This window comes from Oncorhynchus mykiss, chromosome 2 (assembly GCF_013265735.2).
Source record: "Oncorhynchus mykiss isolate Arlee chromosome 2, USDA_OmykA_1.1, whole genome shotgun sequence".
Taxonomy (NCBI): Eukaryota; Metazoa; Chordata; class Actinopteri; order Salmoniformes; family Salmonidae; genus Oncorhynchus; species Oncorhynchus mykiss.
In genome coordinates, this window is record NC_048566.1 from 20,035,014 (window position 1) to 20,049,808 (window position 14,795).

Sequence of the window (14,795 nt, forward strand, 5' to 3'; positions counted from 1 at the left end):
AGTGTAGTTATTCCCTCCATAAGGCAATCAAACAGGCAAAATGTCACAATTCAATGGCTCAGACATGAGACGTATGTGGCAGGGTCTACAGACAATCACGGACTACGAAGGTAAAACGAGCCACGTCAGGGACAGTGACGTCTTGCTTTCAGACAAGCTAAATACCTTCTTCGCCTGCTCTGGGGCTTAGACTCAGTACGTTTTATTAACAATGGTGCAGGCTCCACCAAGTCCTCACACTTGGGCAACTGGGATATATTGATATGCTTTTATTGTTGATCTCTGGTAACGTGCGACCAAACCCTGGGCCGGTAGATACCATGCTATCTCTACCGACTCTCTATGATTTTAAAAACAAAGCAGATTTTGGCCACTTGCATGTTAACGTCAGAAGTCTATTTCCAAACATGATTAGAAAATGGGCCAAAATGACAAATGTAGACGTAATGGTTGTATCAGAAACTTGGCTAAATAAATCTGAGTCAGATAATGGGTACATGGTTTTAAGAATGATCAGATGAGTAAAGTACGGTGGATTGCAATTTATGTGAAATCTGAGTTTAACACCTCTGAAATTCTCTCAATTTCCAAAGCCAAACATTTTGAATTGCTTGCGGTTAAAGTGAACATATATAAGGACTCCCACATCACTGTAGTTGGCTGCTACAGACCGCCCTCGGCTTCGGGACACGCTCTCAACTCTCTTTCTGATGTCCTGCAAGCTTAATCACTCTGAATTCATTATTTTAGGAGATTTGAACTGGGACATGTTTACATCTGTATGGAACTCATTTAAAGAACTGTTTGACTCTCTGAATCTCACTCAATGAATTAATGCGCCTTCAAGACCGAATCCAAGAGCACCTAACAAATCAACGCTATTGGACATTATTCTAACGAAGACTCCTCACAAATACACATCGACTGGGATATTCTGTAATGATGTCAGTGATCACTGTGCAATTACTTGTGTTAGAAATACAAAAATGAACAAAGCCAAAACCCATTATATTTTTAAATGACATTTAGACAATTTGATGAGCAAGCATTCTTACATGATCTGTACCATAATGTTGACAGTAAGTCTGATTCCCGATGTTGACACTGCCTGGGACTAAGCATGCCCCTGTGAAGACATTTAGAATCAGTGGAAGGGACAATCCCTGGTTTTCAGATAACTTGGCAGAATTGATTAGAAAGAGAAATATCTATTGGGCTCAAGCTTGACATACAAATGTTCCTGTTGACTGGGCCTCCTTCAGAGTGCTAAGAAACAATTGCACAGGATTGATCAGGAAGTCCAAATCAGATGACTATTTAAATGCAGTGACAGAGAACCTAAACAACCCTACCAAGTTCTGGAAGCTAATCAAATCAGTATCAGGTTCTAATGTATCCTTTGGCTGTGAAGGATAAAGCCGATATTGTAGGGGCTTTTAACAAGCACTTCATATCTGCTGGGTCAGTTTTTGATAATGGTGGGGCCCAGGCCTCTAATGTAAACTCGGCTACAGTCAACTATGATATAGGCCCTCATGTGAACCATTTGAACTTTGAGCCTGTTTCTTATACTGAGGTCTATAAAGCACTAAAGGCAATAGACACTAAAAAGTCTGCAGGTCCAGACAACCTGGACCGCTACCTCTTAACTTCTTGGTGACAGGGGGCAGTATTTTCACGTCCGGATGAAATGCATTCCCAAATTCAACTGCCTGCTACTCATCCCCAGAAGATAAGATGTGCATATTATTTGAATCATGTCTGTGAGCATAACAGAACTTATTTAGCAGGCGAAACCCTGAGGTCACTCTCTTTTCAATGGGCTTTCATTGGGAATCCAGATATCTAAGGGACCTTCTTGCAGTTCCTATCGCTTCCACTGGATGTCAACAGTCTTTAGATATTGGTTGAGGTTTTTCCTTTGTGTGATGAAGAAGTACGGCCATCTTGAACGAGGGTCACATGAAGTGTACTGTTAGATAGAGGCGCGTGACCAGAAAGCATGCTTCAGTTTGTTTTCTTCCTGTATTAAACACAGATCATCCAGTCTTCAATTGTATCGATTATTTACGTAAAAAAATACCTAAAGTTGTATTACTAAAGTTGTTTGAAATCTTTTGGCAAAGTTTACAGGTAACTTTTGAGATATTTTGTAGTCACGTTGAGCAAGTTGGAACCGGTGTTTTTCTGGATCAAACGCGCCAAATAAATTGACATTTTGGATATATATGGATGGAATTAATCGAACAAAAGGACCATTTGTGATGTTTATGGGACATATTGGAGTGCCAACAAAAGAAGCTCGTCAAAGGTAAGGCATGAATTATATTTTCATTTCTGCATTTTGTGACGCACCTGAAAGGTTGAAATATGCTTTCTCTCTTTGTTTACTATGGTGCTATCCTCAGATTATAGTATCGTTTGCTTTCGCCGAAAATCCTTTTTGAAATCTGACATGTTGGCTGGATTCACAACAAGTGTAGCTTTAATTTGCTATCTTGCATGTGATTTATTTTTATAGTAATTTATTTGAATTTGGCGCTCTGCATTTTCCCTGGCTTATGGCCAGGTGGAACACTAGCGTCCCACATATCCCAGAGAGGTTAAAGATAGCAGCTGGTATTATTATTGAACCTGTGGCTCACATTTTCAACTTGAGTCTCTTGACCAATTCCATACCCAACATTTGGAAATCAGCTTATGTACTCCCACTACTAAAGGGTGGAGATCCCTCAGATGCATCCTGTCTCTAAACTCCCCATCCTGGCCAAAATCTATGAATCCCTAGTGAACTCACAGAACTCACAGTTAATTGAAAAGAACATACTGAGCGGGGTTCAGTCTGGCTTTAGATCGGGGCACAGCACCACAACTGCAGCTATGGCAGTGGTTGGCAAACGACATCATTAATGCACTTGATAAAAAGCAATATTGCGCTGCTCTGTTTGTGGATTTATCAAAGGCCTTTGATTCAGTTGACCGTGAATTGTTGCTAGCTAGACTAAAGGGGCAGGAGCTTGGTTTGGAACTATCTTTCTGACAGACACAGTGTGTATATACTGACAATCACAACTCTAGCATTCTTGAGATTAATAGAGGTGTGTCCCAGGGTTCCATTTTAGCTCCTGTGTTGCTCACACTTTTTATTAATGATTTGGGAAATGGGATGCAACCAGCGAAGTTACATCTATAAGCAGATGATACAGTTACAGTTGAAGTCAGAAGTTTACATACATTTAGGTTGGAGTCATTTAAACTAGTTTTTCAACCACTCCACAAATTTCTTGTTAACAAACTACAGTTTTGGCAAGGCAGTTATGAAATCTACTTTGTGCATGACACAAACAATTTTTCCAACAATTGTTTACAGACAGATTATTTCACTTATTATTCACTGTATCACAATTCCAGTGCGTCAGAAGTTTACATACAATAAGTTGACTGTGCCTTTAAACAGCTTGGAACATTCCCAAAAATTATGTCATGGCTTTAGAAGCTTCTGATAGGCTAATTGACATAATTTGAGTCAATTGGAGGTGTACCTGTTGATGTATTTCAAGGCCTACCTTCAAACTCAGTACCTCTTTGCTTGACATCATGGGAAATCAAAAGAAATCAGCCAAGACCTCAAAACAAAATTGTAGACCTCCACAAATCTGGTTCATCCTTGGGAACAATTTCCAAACGTTACCACGTTCCTCTGTACAAACAATAGTACGCAAGTATAAACACCATGAGACCACGTAGCCGTCATACCGCTCAGGAAAGAGACACGTTCTGTCTCCGAGAGATGAACGTCCTTTGGTGCCGAAAAGTGTAAATCAATCCCAGAACCACAGCAAAGGACGTTTTGTAGAAATGTCCTCTGGTCTGATGAAACAAAAATAGAACTGTTTGGCTACAATGACCATTGTTATCTTTGGAGGGAAAAGGGGGGAGGCTTGCAAAGCCAAAGAACACCATCCCAACCGTGAAGCACGGTGGTGGCAGCATCATGTTGTGGGGGTCCTTTGCTGCAGGAGGGACTTCTGCACTTCACAAAATAGATGGCATCATGAGAATAGGAAAATTATGTGGATTTATTGGAGCAACATCTCAAGACATCAGTTAAAGCTTGGTTGCAAATGGGTCTTCCAAATGGACAATGGCCCCAAGCATACTTCCAAAGTTGTGGCAATTTTTTTAATTTTGTATTATTATACCTTTATTTAACTAGGCAAGTCAAGAACAAATTCTTATTATCAATGATGGCCTAGGAACAGTGGGTTAATTGTCTGTTCAGAATGACAGATTTTCACCTTGTCAGCTTGAACTTGCAACAATCCGGTTACTAGTCCAACACTCTAACCACTACGCTACCCTGCCGCCACATGGCTTAAGGACAACAAAGTCAAGGTATTGGAGTGGCCCTGACCTCAATCCTATAGAACATTTGTGGGCAGAACTGAAAAAGCGTGTGCGAGCAAGGAGGCCTTACAAACCTGACTCAGTTATACGAGCTCTGTCAGGAGGAATGGGCCAAAATTCACCCAACTTATTGTTGGAAGCTTGTGGAAGGCTACCCAAAATGTTTGACCCAAGTTAAACAATTTAAAGGCAATGCTACCAAATACTAATTGAGTGTATGTAAACTTCTGACCCACTGGCAATGTGACAAAATAAATTAAAGCTGAAATAAATCATTCTCTCTATTCTCTCTATTATTCTGACATTTCACCTTAAAATAAAGTGGTGATCCTAACTCACCTAAAACAGGGAATTTTTATTAGGATTAAATGTCTGGAATTGTGTGAACCTGAGTTTAAATGTATTTGGCTAAGGTGTATGTACACTTCTGACTTCAACTGTATATATTAATGTGCTCCTTCTCTGGTTCAGGCTGTTGAAGAGCTCCAGACTGCTTTTCAGTCACTGCAGGCCTCCCTTTGTGGTCTCAAACTGGTCTTGAATGTGCAAAAAAACTAAATGCATGACCTTTACCACAGCTAGAACTCTGCCAGAGAACGTTAGCATTGTCACATCTGGTGGCTTATCCATTGAAAAAGTGTCATCCTCCAAATAGGTATTTGGTTGGATGACAAGTTGTCCTTTAAAGTTCATGTGGATAATCTTGTGACAAAGCTTAAATTGAAAATGGGTTTTTATTTTGGTAATAAGGCTTGCTTCCCGCTTATGGCTAGAAAGAAGCTTGTTCAGGCCACTTTTCTCTCTGTAATTGATTATGGTGACTTGTTGTATATGCACACAGCCTCCTCCATCTTACAGAGACTGGACTCTGTTTATCATGCATCCTTGTGCTTTATTACAAATGCCAAGTCACTCACTCACCATTGCACATTGTACCAAATGGTTGGTTGGACCTCACTTTATATGCACAGAAAGATACATTTGTATGTGTTCATCTACAAAGCCCCTTTGGGTGAACTCACTCTTTATCTCTGTAGTCTGGTCTCCTTCACCACCAACAGTTACCATACCCGGTCTGCTAGGTGGTTGCTACTTAAAGTCCCCAGGACATTTACAGTATTAGGCAAGACTGCCTCCTCTTCTTGTGCACCAGACGCATGGAATAGTCTACAGTCCATGCTTCATCTAGATATGTTAGTGCCACTGAATGAATTTTACATTTTGATGGGAGACTGTTACAGATGAGTGTAAATGCTTTTTAAGGCTGGATCATGTTGTATTGTATTGTTGTATGTTTTCATTTTGTAATGTATTGATTGTTGCTGCCTTCCTGACCAGGTCTCCCTTGAAAAAGAGTCTCTGGGTCTCAATGGGCTTTTCCTGGTTAAATAAAGGTTGAATAAAATGTAAAAAGCACAGTGCCACCAACGCAGCCCTCTCCCAAGGACTGTGGGCTGTCGTTCTCCGTGGCCAGACACGAGTAAGACATTTATGCGTGTTAACCCTCGCTAGGCTGCCAGCCCAGACTGCATCCCTAGCCGTGTCCTCAGAGCATGCGCAGACCAGCTGGCTGGAGTGTTTACAGACATATTCAATCTCTCCTTATCACAGTCTGCAGTCCCCACTTGTTTCAAGATGTCCACCATCGTTCCTGTACCCAAGAAAGCAAAGGTAACTGAACTAAATGAGTATCGCCACGTAGCACTCACTTCTGTCATCATGAAGTGCTTTGAGAGGCTAGTTAAGAATCATATCACCTCTAACTTACCTGACACCCTAGACCCACTTCAATTTGCTTACCGCCCCAATAGATACACAGACGATGGAATCGTCATCACACTGCACACTGCCCTATCCCATTTGGACAAGAGGAATACCTACCTAAGAATGCTGTTCATTGACTAAAGCTCAGCCTTCAACACCACAGTACCCTCCAAGCTCATCATTAAGCTCGGGGCCCTGGGTCTGAACCCTACCTTGTGCAACTGGGTCCTGGACTTTCTGACGGGCCACCCCCAAGTGGGGAAGGTAGGAAACAACATCTCCACTTCACTGATCCTCAACACATGGGCCCCACAAGGGTGCGTGCACAGCCCCTTCCTGTACTCCCTGTTCACCCATGACTGGGTGGCCACACATGCCTCCAACTCAATCATCAAGTTTGCAGACAACACAACAGTAGTAGGGCTGATTACCAATAATGATGAGGCAGCCTACAGGGAGGAGGTGAGGGCCCTGGCGGTGTGGTGCCAGTAAAACAATCTCTCCCTCAACGTCAACAAAATTAATGAGCTGATCGTGGACTTCAGGAAACAGCAGAGGGAGCGGGTGTTCTTAATGTTTTGTATACTCAGTGTATGGGAAAAGTTAAGATCCCTCTAATTGATATCCATCTCTGGTATGGTGGTCAGAATGCTCCTAAGACTTCAGTCTTGTAAAGCTATCACTGTTTTCATGGATATAAATAGATATTCCTATAGCAGGAAATGTGAGCAGACAGGTTCAATGTAATTATACAGCATCATTTCCCTGTGAACACGTGGAGGGATGAAGTTATGTCCATAGAATAATTATGAATAGAACAGGTGTCCCCATTCAAGTCAATGATGACAAAATGGGTGGACTCGCAGCCATTTTGAGTATACCCATAGGAGAAAAGCAGAAAGTGTACCCATCAATCTGTGCTGTGAATTGTTGAATCAATTCAACTGACATTTAAAAAAATGCATCAAATGAGCAGCATCACTTAGCATCCTTTGAATGAGCATTCTACATTACCATGGAAATTATTGCATCACAGTACCAGGCAGCCATTGGGAGTGTACCCATGAGTTTACCAGTCTCATTTCCAGGGTTAGAGGTTCCAAGCCCATTCTAGTCATTGTATTTCTATGGTCATGTCACCTTCTCCTCAACTTCATCATTTTAAATCCTCATCAGTGGAGGCTGGTGGGAGGAGCTATAGGAGGACGGGCTCATTGTAATGGCTGAATGGTTGGAAAGCTGCCTAAGGCTGCCTCAATTCCCCCTCTTCTCCCTCTCCTTCTCTCTCTGCTCTTCCTCTCTTTCTTCTCCTCTTCTCTCTTTCTTTCCCTTGGAGGTGCTAGGATAGAGTTGAGGTCTACCCAAGGAGGCCCCTCTCCTTCCTCTGTCCCCCTCCTCTTCTCTCCTGTGTCTTTCCCCTCTCCCTCTTCTCCTCCCTCTCTCTGTCTTGGAGGTTGCAGAGACGTGGTGGCCTCTTGCCCAAGGCAAATCCTTAATCCCTGGCCCTAGCAGAGTGTCTATGGGACCAGAGGTCAGATAAAAATAAGACATCTAAATTAGTCACACTATTTACAGGCTTAATATCCCCCCACTGGAGGTACCCACGTCTATCACACAGGGATGATCACTATGATGGGGCTGTGTGTGTGTGTGTCTGTGAGAGAGAGAGTGTGTGTGTGTGTGTGTGTGTTATGATCACTATGGTGGGTTACAGAGGGGGAGAGAAACGTGGGAGAAGGGTGTGTGGAGCTGTTGAAACTGGTACACTATCTTAATACTGTTTATTTATTCAATGCCTTGGCACGGCCGGGGATAATTTCCTACAAGATTTTTAAGTAAGCTAGCTAAACACCTTCTGAGGATGGTGGACTGGGCTTATGTAGTGAGGTGTGTCCCATGTTGTAAGAGGAGCAGATTATCTATACAGGTTATCACTTCAAGGTCACAAATATACACACACACACACACACACACACACACACACACACAAAATGGCTGATTTTTAATGGAATATCTACATAGGCGTACAGAGGCCCATTATCAGCAACCATCACTTCTGTGTTCCAATGGCACGTTGTGTTAGCTAATCCAAGTTTATCATTTTAAAAGGCTAATTAATCATTAGAAAACTATTTTGCAATTATGTTAGCACAGCTGTTAAACTGTTGTTCTGACTAAAGAAGCAATAAAAGCGGCCTTCTTTAGAGTAGTTGAGTATCTGGAGCATCAGCATTTATGGGTTTTGATTACAGGCTCAAAATGGTCAGAAACAAACTTTTTTCTGAAACTCTATTCTTGTTCTGAGAAATGAAGGCTATTCCATGTAAGAAATTGCCCAAAAAACTGAAGCTCTCGTACAACGCTGTGTACTACTCCCTTCACAGAAACAGTCGCCTCACAAGTCCTCAACTGGCCAGCATCCTTGAGTCGCCTCTTCACTGTTGACATTGAGACTGGTGTTTTGCAGGTACTATTTAATGAAGCTGCCAGTTGAGGACTTGTGAGGCATCTGTTTCTCAAAATTGACACTCTAATGTACTTGTCCTCTTGCTCATTTGTACATCGGGGCCTCCCACTCCCCTTTCTGTTCTGGTTAGAGCCAGTTTGCGCTGTTTGCGCATTTTGAGCTGTTCTCTGTACACACATAGAGACACAGACAGTGTCTTTCTGTTGGTGTGTGTCTGTCAGCACAGCCCCAGCTCCAGAGGTCACAACCTCTCTCAGCCAGGCCAGGGGTCAAGGCAGCTGTGTGACCTGGAAGTAAATCACTTAATGTTCTGTTCCATTAACACAACAACATCAGTCTGAATAGTCAGTCAGTAGGCTATAGTCTGGGTCAGTAGGCTATAGTCTGGTTTATAGTCTTGGACAGTAGGCTGTAGTCAGTCATTAGTCTATAGTCAGTCAGTAGACTATAGTCTGGGTCAGTGGACTATAGTCAGTCGGTAGGCTATAGTCAGTCAGTAGGCTATAGTCTGGGTCAGTAGGCTATAGTCTGGGTCAGTGGACTATAGTCTTGGACAGTAGGCTGTAGTCAGTCATTAGTCTATAGTCAGTCAGTAGACTATAGTCTGGGTCAGTGGACTATAGTCTTGGGCGGTAGGCTATAGTCTGGGGCAGTAGACTATAGTCAGTCGGTAGGCTATAGTCTGGGGCAGTAGACTATAGTCAGTCAGTAGGCTATAGTCTGGGTCAGTAGACTATAGTCAGTCAGCAGGCTATAGTCTGGGTCAGTAGACTATAGTCAGTCAGCAGGCTATAGTCTGGGGCAGTAGACCATAGTCAGTCAGTAGGCTATAGTCTGGGTCAGTAGACTATAGTCAGTCAGTAGACTATAGTCTGAGTCGGTAGGCTATAGTCTGGGTCAGTAGGCTATGGTCTGGGTCAGTAGGCTATGGTCTGGGTCAGTAGGCTATGGTCTGGGTCAGTAGGCTATAGTCTGGGTCAGTAGGCTATGACCTGGGTCAGTAGACTATAGTTAGTCAGTAGGCTATAGTCAGTCAGCAGGCTATAGTCAGTCAGTAGGCTATAGTCTGGGTCAGTGGACTATAGTCTTGGACAGTAGGCTGTAGTCAGTCATTAGTCTAAAGTCAGTCGGTAGGCTATAGTCTGGGGCAGTAGACTATAGTCAGTCGGTAGCCTATAGTCTGGGTCAGTAGACTATAGTCAGTCAGTAGGCTATAGTCTGGGTCAGTAGACTATAGTCAGTCAGTAGGCTATAGTCTGGGTCAGTAGACTATAGTCAGTCAGTAGGCTATAGTCAGTCAGTAGGCTATAGTCAGTCAGTAGGCTATAGTCTGAGTCAGTAGGTTATAGTCTGGGTCAGTAGACTATAGTCAGTCAGTAGACTATAGTCTGAGTCGGTAGGCTATAGTCTGGGTCAGTAGGCTATAGTCTGGGACAGTAGGCTATGACCTGGGTCAGTAGACTATAGCTAGTCAGTAGGCTATAGTCAGTCAGCAGGCTATAGTCAGTCAGTAGGCTATAGTCTGGGTCAGTGGACTATAGTATTGGACAGTAGGCTGTAGTCAGTCATTAGTCTATAGTCAGTCAGTAGACTATAGTCTGGGACAGTAGACTATAGTCAGTCGGTAGGCTATAGTCTGGGGCAGTAGACTATAGTCAGTCGGTAGCCTATAGTCTGGGTCAGTAGACTATAGTCAGTCAGTAGGCTATAGTCTGGGTCAGTAGACTATAGTCAGTCAGTAGTCTATAGTCAGTAGACTATAGTCTGGGACAGTAGACTATAGTCAGTCGGTAGGCTATAGTCTGGGGCAGTAGACTATAGTCAGTCGGTAGGCTATAGTCTGGGGCAGTAGACTATAGTCAGTCGGTAGCCTATAGTCTGGGTCTGTAGACTATAGTCAGTCGGTAGCCTATAGTCTGGGTCAGTAGACTATAGTCAGTCGGTAGGCTATAGTCTGGGTCAGTGGACTATAGTCAGTCAGTAGGCTATAGTCTGGGGCAGTAGACTATAGTCAGTCAGTAGGCTATAGTCTGAGTCAGTAGGCTATAGTCTGGGTCAGTAGACTATAGTCAGTCAGTAGACTATAGTCTGAGTCGGTAGGCTATAGTCTGGGTCAGTAGACTATAGTCAGTCAGTAGACTATAGTCTGAGTCGGTAGTCTATAGTCTGGGTCAGTAGACTATAGTCAGTCAGTAGACTATAGTCTGAGTCGGTAGGCTATAGTCTGGGTCAGGCTATAGTCTGGGTCAGGCTATAGTCTGGGTCAGTAGGCTATAGTCTGGGTCAGTAGACTATAGTCAGTCAGTAGACTATAGTCTGAGTCGGTAGGCTATAGTCTGGGTCAGGCTATAGTCTGGGTCAGGCTATAGTCTGGGTCAGTAGACTATAGTCAGTCAGTAGTCTATAGTTTGAGAAGCCTGGTATAGAGACATCACATCATGGGTGAGAAGATCCATCTGACATTTGGAATGCTTTGGTCACCTGTTTTGGCTTTTTCACCATGATTAAATAAAATGCAATATCTAGGTAAATACTATATAACTATCTGTACTAAAGGGTCTAATTAGGTTAATACGCAGATCTTACAATTTAATTACTGTATATATGGTTAATATTGTTCAATAACAGTTGTTAATGATATGCAACAGCTTGGAGTGAGTGAGTGAGTGAGTGAGTGAGAGAGAGAGGTTTGCGGAGAAGTGTCTCAGTGAGCATTGAGTCACACTGGCCCTAAATTTAACCCAGAGTTGGGTTTCACCCCAGCAGGCGAGGGTTAAGGGGGAGACAGGGTTGAGGGGTGGTGAGAGGGAAAGTTTGGGGGGGGGGGGGGGCGGGGGGGGTGAAAGGGAGGAGGGGGAATAGGTGAGATTGTTTTGAGAGATGGAGAGGATAGGGCTGCGGTTAGCCTAGTGGTTAGAGTGTTGGGCCAGTAACCAAAAGATCGAATCCCTGAGCTGACAAGATAAAAATCTGTTGTTCTGCCCCTGAACAAGGTAGTTATCCCACTGTTCCTAGGCAACCATTGTAAATAATCATTTGTTCTTAACTGACTTGCCTGGTTAAATAAAATAAAAACGTCCCAATAGGTGTGTACGGTACTTTACCTTGTACCTTTGCATGCATATATTATATTTCCAGTACTGTCAGTCACAAATGAGTCTCCTAAATCAAATATGATGTTTTACAGAGACCTGGCTGAACGACGACACGGATAATATACAGCTGGCTTGTCCATGTTTCGGCAGGACAGAGCAGCTACGTCTGGTAAAACGAAGGGTGGGGGTGTGTGTCAATTTGCCAATAACTGCTGGTGCACGATGTCTAATATTACAAATGTCTCGCGGTATTTCTTCTTCTTGAGGTAGAATTCCTCATGATAAGCTGTAGACCACACTATCTACCAAGAGAGTTCTCATCTATATTATTTGTATCCGTCTATTTACCACCACATACCGATGCTGGCACTAAGACCGTACTCAACCTGCTGTATAAGGCCATAAAGCAAACAAGAAAAGGCTCATCCAGAAGCGACACTGCTAGTAGCTGGAGACTTTAATGCAGGGAAACTTACATCCATTTTCCCTCATTTCTACCAGCATGTCACATGTGCAACCAGAGGGAAAAAACTCTAGACCACGTCCGCACACAGAGACGCATACAAAGCTCTCCCTCTCCCTCAATTTGGCAAATCTGAATATAATTCTATCCCCGTTTCCAGCTTACAAGCAAAGCCTAAAGCAGGAAATAGAAATACCAATGACTCACTCAATACGGAAGTGGTCAGATGACGTGGATGCTATGCCACAGGACTGTTTTGCTAGCACAGACTGGAATATGTTCCCAGGATTCATCCAATGGCATTGAGTATACCACCTCAGTCAGCGGCTTCATCAATAAGTGTATTGACAATGTATTGACAATTTCCCAACCAGAAGCCATGGATTACCGGCAACATCCGCACTGAGCTAAAGGCTAGAGCTGCCGCTTTCAAGGAGCAGGACACTAATCCGGGCTCTAAGAAATCCCGCTATGCCCTCAGACAAACCATCAAACAGGTAAAGCATCAATACAGGACTAAGACGAATCCTACAACTTGTCTGATGTGGCAGGGCTTGAAAACTATTACTGAATACAAAGGGAAACCCAGCATTGAACTTCCCAGGGACGCGAGCCTTCCAGCTGAGCTAAATGCCTTTTATGCTCGCTTCAAGGCAAGCAATAATGAAGCATGCATGAGAGCACCAGCTGTTCCGGATGACTGTGTGATCACGCTCTCTGTAGCCGATATGAGCAAGACCATTAAACAGGTCAACATTCACAAACAGAACACCATAGTCCCTGTGCACAAGAAAGCGAAGGTAACCTGCCTAAATGATTACCACCACGTAGCACTCACGTCGGTTGCCATGACGTGCTTTGAAAGGCTGGTCATGGCTCACATCAACACCATTATGCCAGAATCCCTAGACCCACCTAATTCACATACCCCCCAACAGATCCACAGATGACGCAATCTCAATCGCACTCCACACTGTCCTTTCCCAACTGGAGAAAAGGAACACCTATGTGAGAATGCTGTTAATTGACTACAGCTCAGCGTTCAACACCATAGTGCCCCCAAAGCTCATCACTGAGCCAAGGACCCTGGGACTAAACATCTCCCACTGGATCCATGACTTCCTGACGGGCTGCCCCCAGGTGGTAAGGGTAGGCAACAACACAGGGGGTGAATACTTAGTCCCGTCCTGTACTCCCTGTACTCCCTGTTCACTCACGACTGCATGGCCAAGCACGACTCCAACACCATCATTGAGTATGCTGACGACACAACAGTGGTAGGCTTGATTACAACAACGATGAAACCGCCTATAGGGAGGAGATCAGAGACCTTGTACTGTGGTGCCAGGACAACAATCTCTCACTCAATGTAAGCAAGACAAATGAGCTGATCGTGGTTGAGCGGGTTGATAGCTTCAAGTTCCTTGGTGTCCACATCACCATCAAACTATCATGGTCCAATCCCACCAAGACAGTTGTGAAGAGGTCACGACAACACTATTTCCCCCTCAGGAGACTGAAAAGATTTGGCATGGATCCCCAGCTCCTCAAAATGTTCTATAGCTGCACCATCAAGCTGCACCATCAAGAGCATCACCTACCATCACCTGGTTGCATCACCACCTAGTATGGCAACTGCTCAACAGAGGGTAGTGCATACTTTTTTTTAACCTTTATTTAACCAGGAAAGTCAGTTAAGAACAAATTCTTATTCTCAATGACAGCCTAGGAACAGTGGGTTAACTGCCTTGTTCAGGGGCAGAACAACAGATTTTTACCTTGTCAGCTCGGGGATTCGATCTGGCAACCTTTCAGTTACTAGTCCAATGCTCTAACCGCTAGGCTACCCTGCCGCCCAGTATGGCCCAATACATCACTGGGGCCAAGCTTCCTGATATCCAGGACCTCAACACAAGGCGGTGTCAGAGGAAGGCCCTAAAAATTGTCAAAGGCTCCAGTCACCCAAGTCATAGACTGTTTTCTCTGCTACCGCATGGCAAGCAGTACCGAGCGCCACGTCTAGGTCCAAAAGACTCTGAACAACTAATCAAATGGCCACCGGACTATTTACAGCCCAACCTTTGTTTTTACACTACACGCTGTTAATTATCTATGCACTTTACACATTATCTCGACTAACCTGTACCCTGCACATTGACTCGGTACTGGTACCCCTTGTATATAGTCTCGTTATTGCTATGAAAATGTATTGAGTTACTTTTTGGTTGATTCGATTTTTTTAAACTTTAGTTTATTTGGTAAATATTTTTGTTAACTCTATTTTTTGAGCTGCATTGTTGGTTACTTCCATTCATGCCCTGCAAGGTGTCCTTAGTTAGTTTTATAATCTTGGACTGGATAGCTGGAGTCTCCTAGACTGACTGGCTGACTGGCCGACTGGCTTATAGAGAATAGACCTAGGAGAATGAATAGCTGTTGACAACCTATTGTCAACCCATTTTGTTAGCCCCCACAAGGTCAAATGCTATATCTAGGGGGTTTAGGGTTAAGGTTAGAATTACTGTTAGGGTTAGAATTAGGTTTAGGGTTAGTGTTAGGAGCTAGGTTTAGTTTAGGGTTAGGAGCTAGGGTTAGGTTT

The 14,795-nt window shown here is 43.6% G+C and overlaps 1 protein-coding gene across 1 annotated transcript in view; it reads left to right on the forward strand.

The window, feature by feature from the left end:
* LOC110534391 (chloride channel protein 1) overlaps nucleotides 1-14,795 on the forward strand; it is a 61,827-nt gene that overhangs the window by 3,123 nt on the left and 43,909 nt on the right. The gene's annotated exons all lie outside the window — the stretch shown is intronic.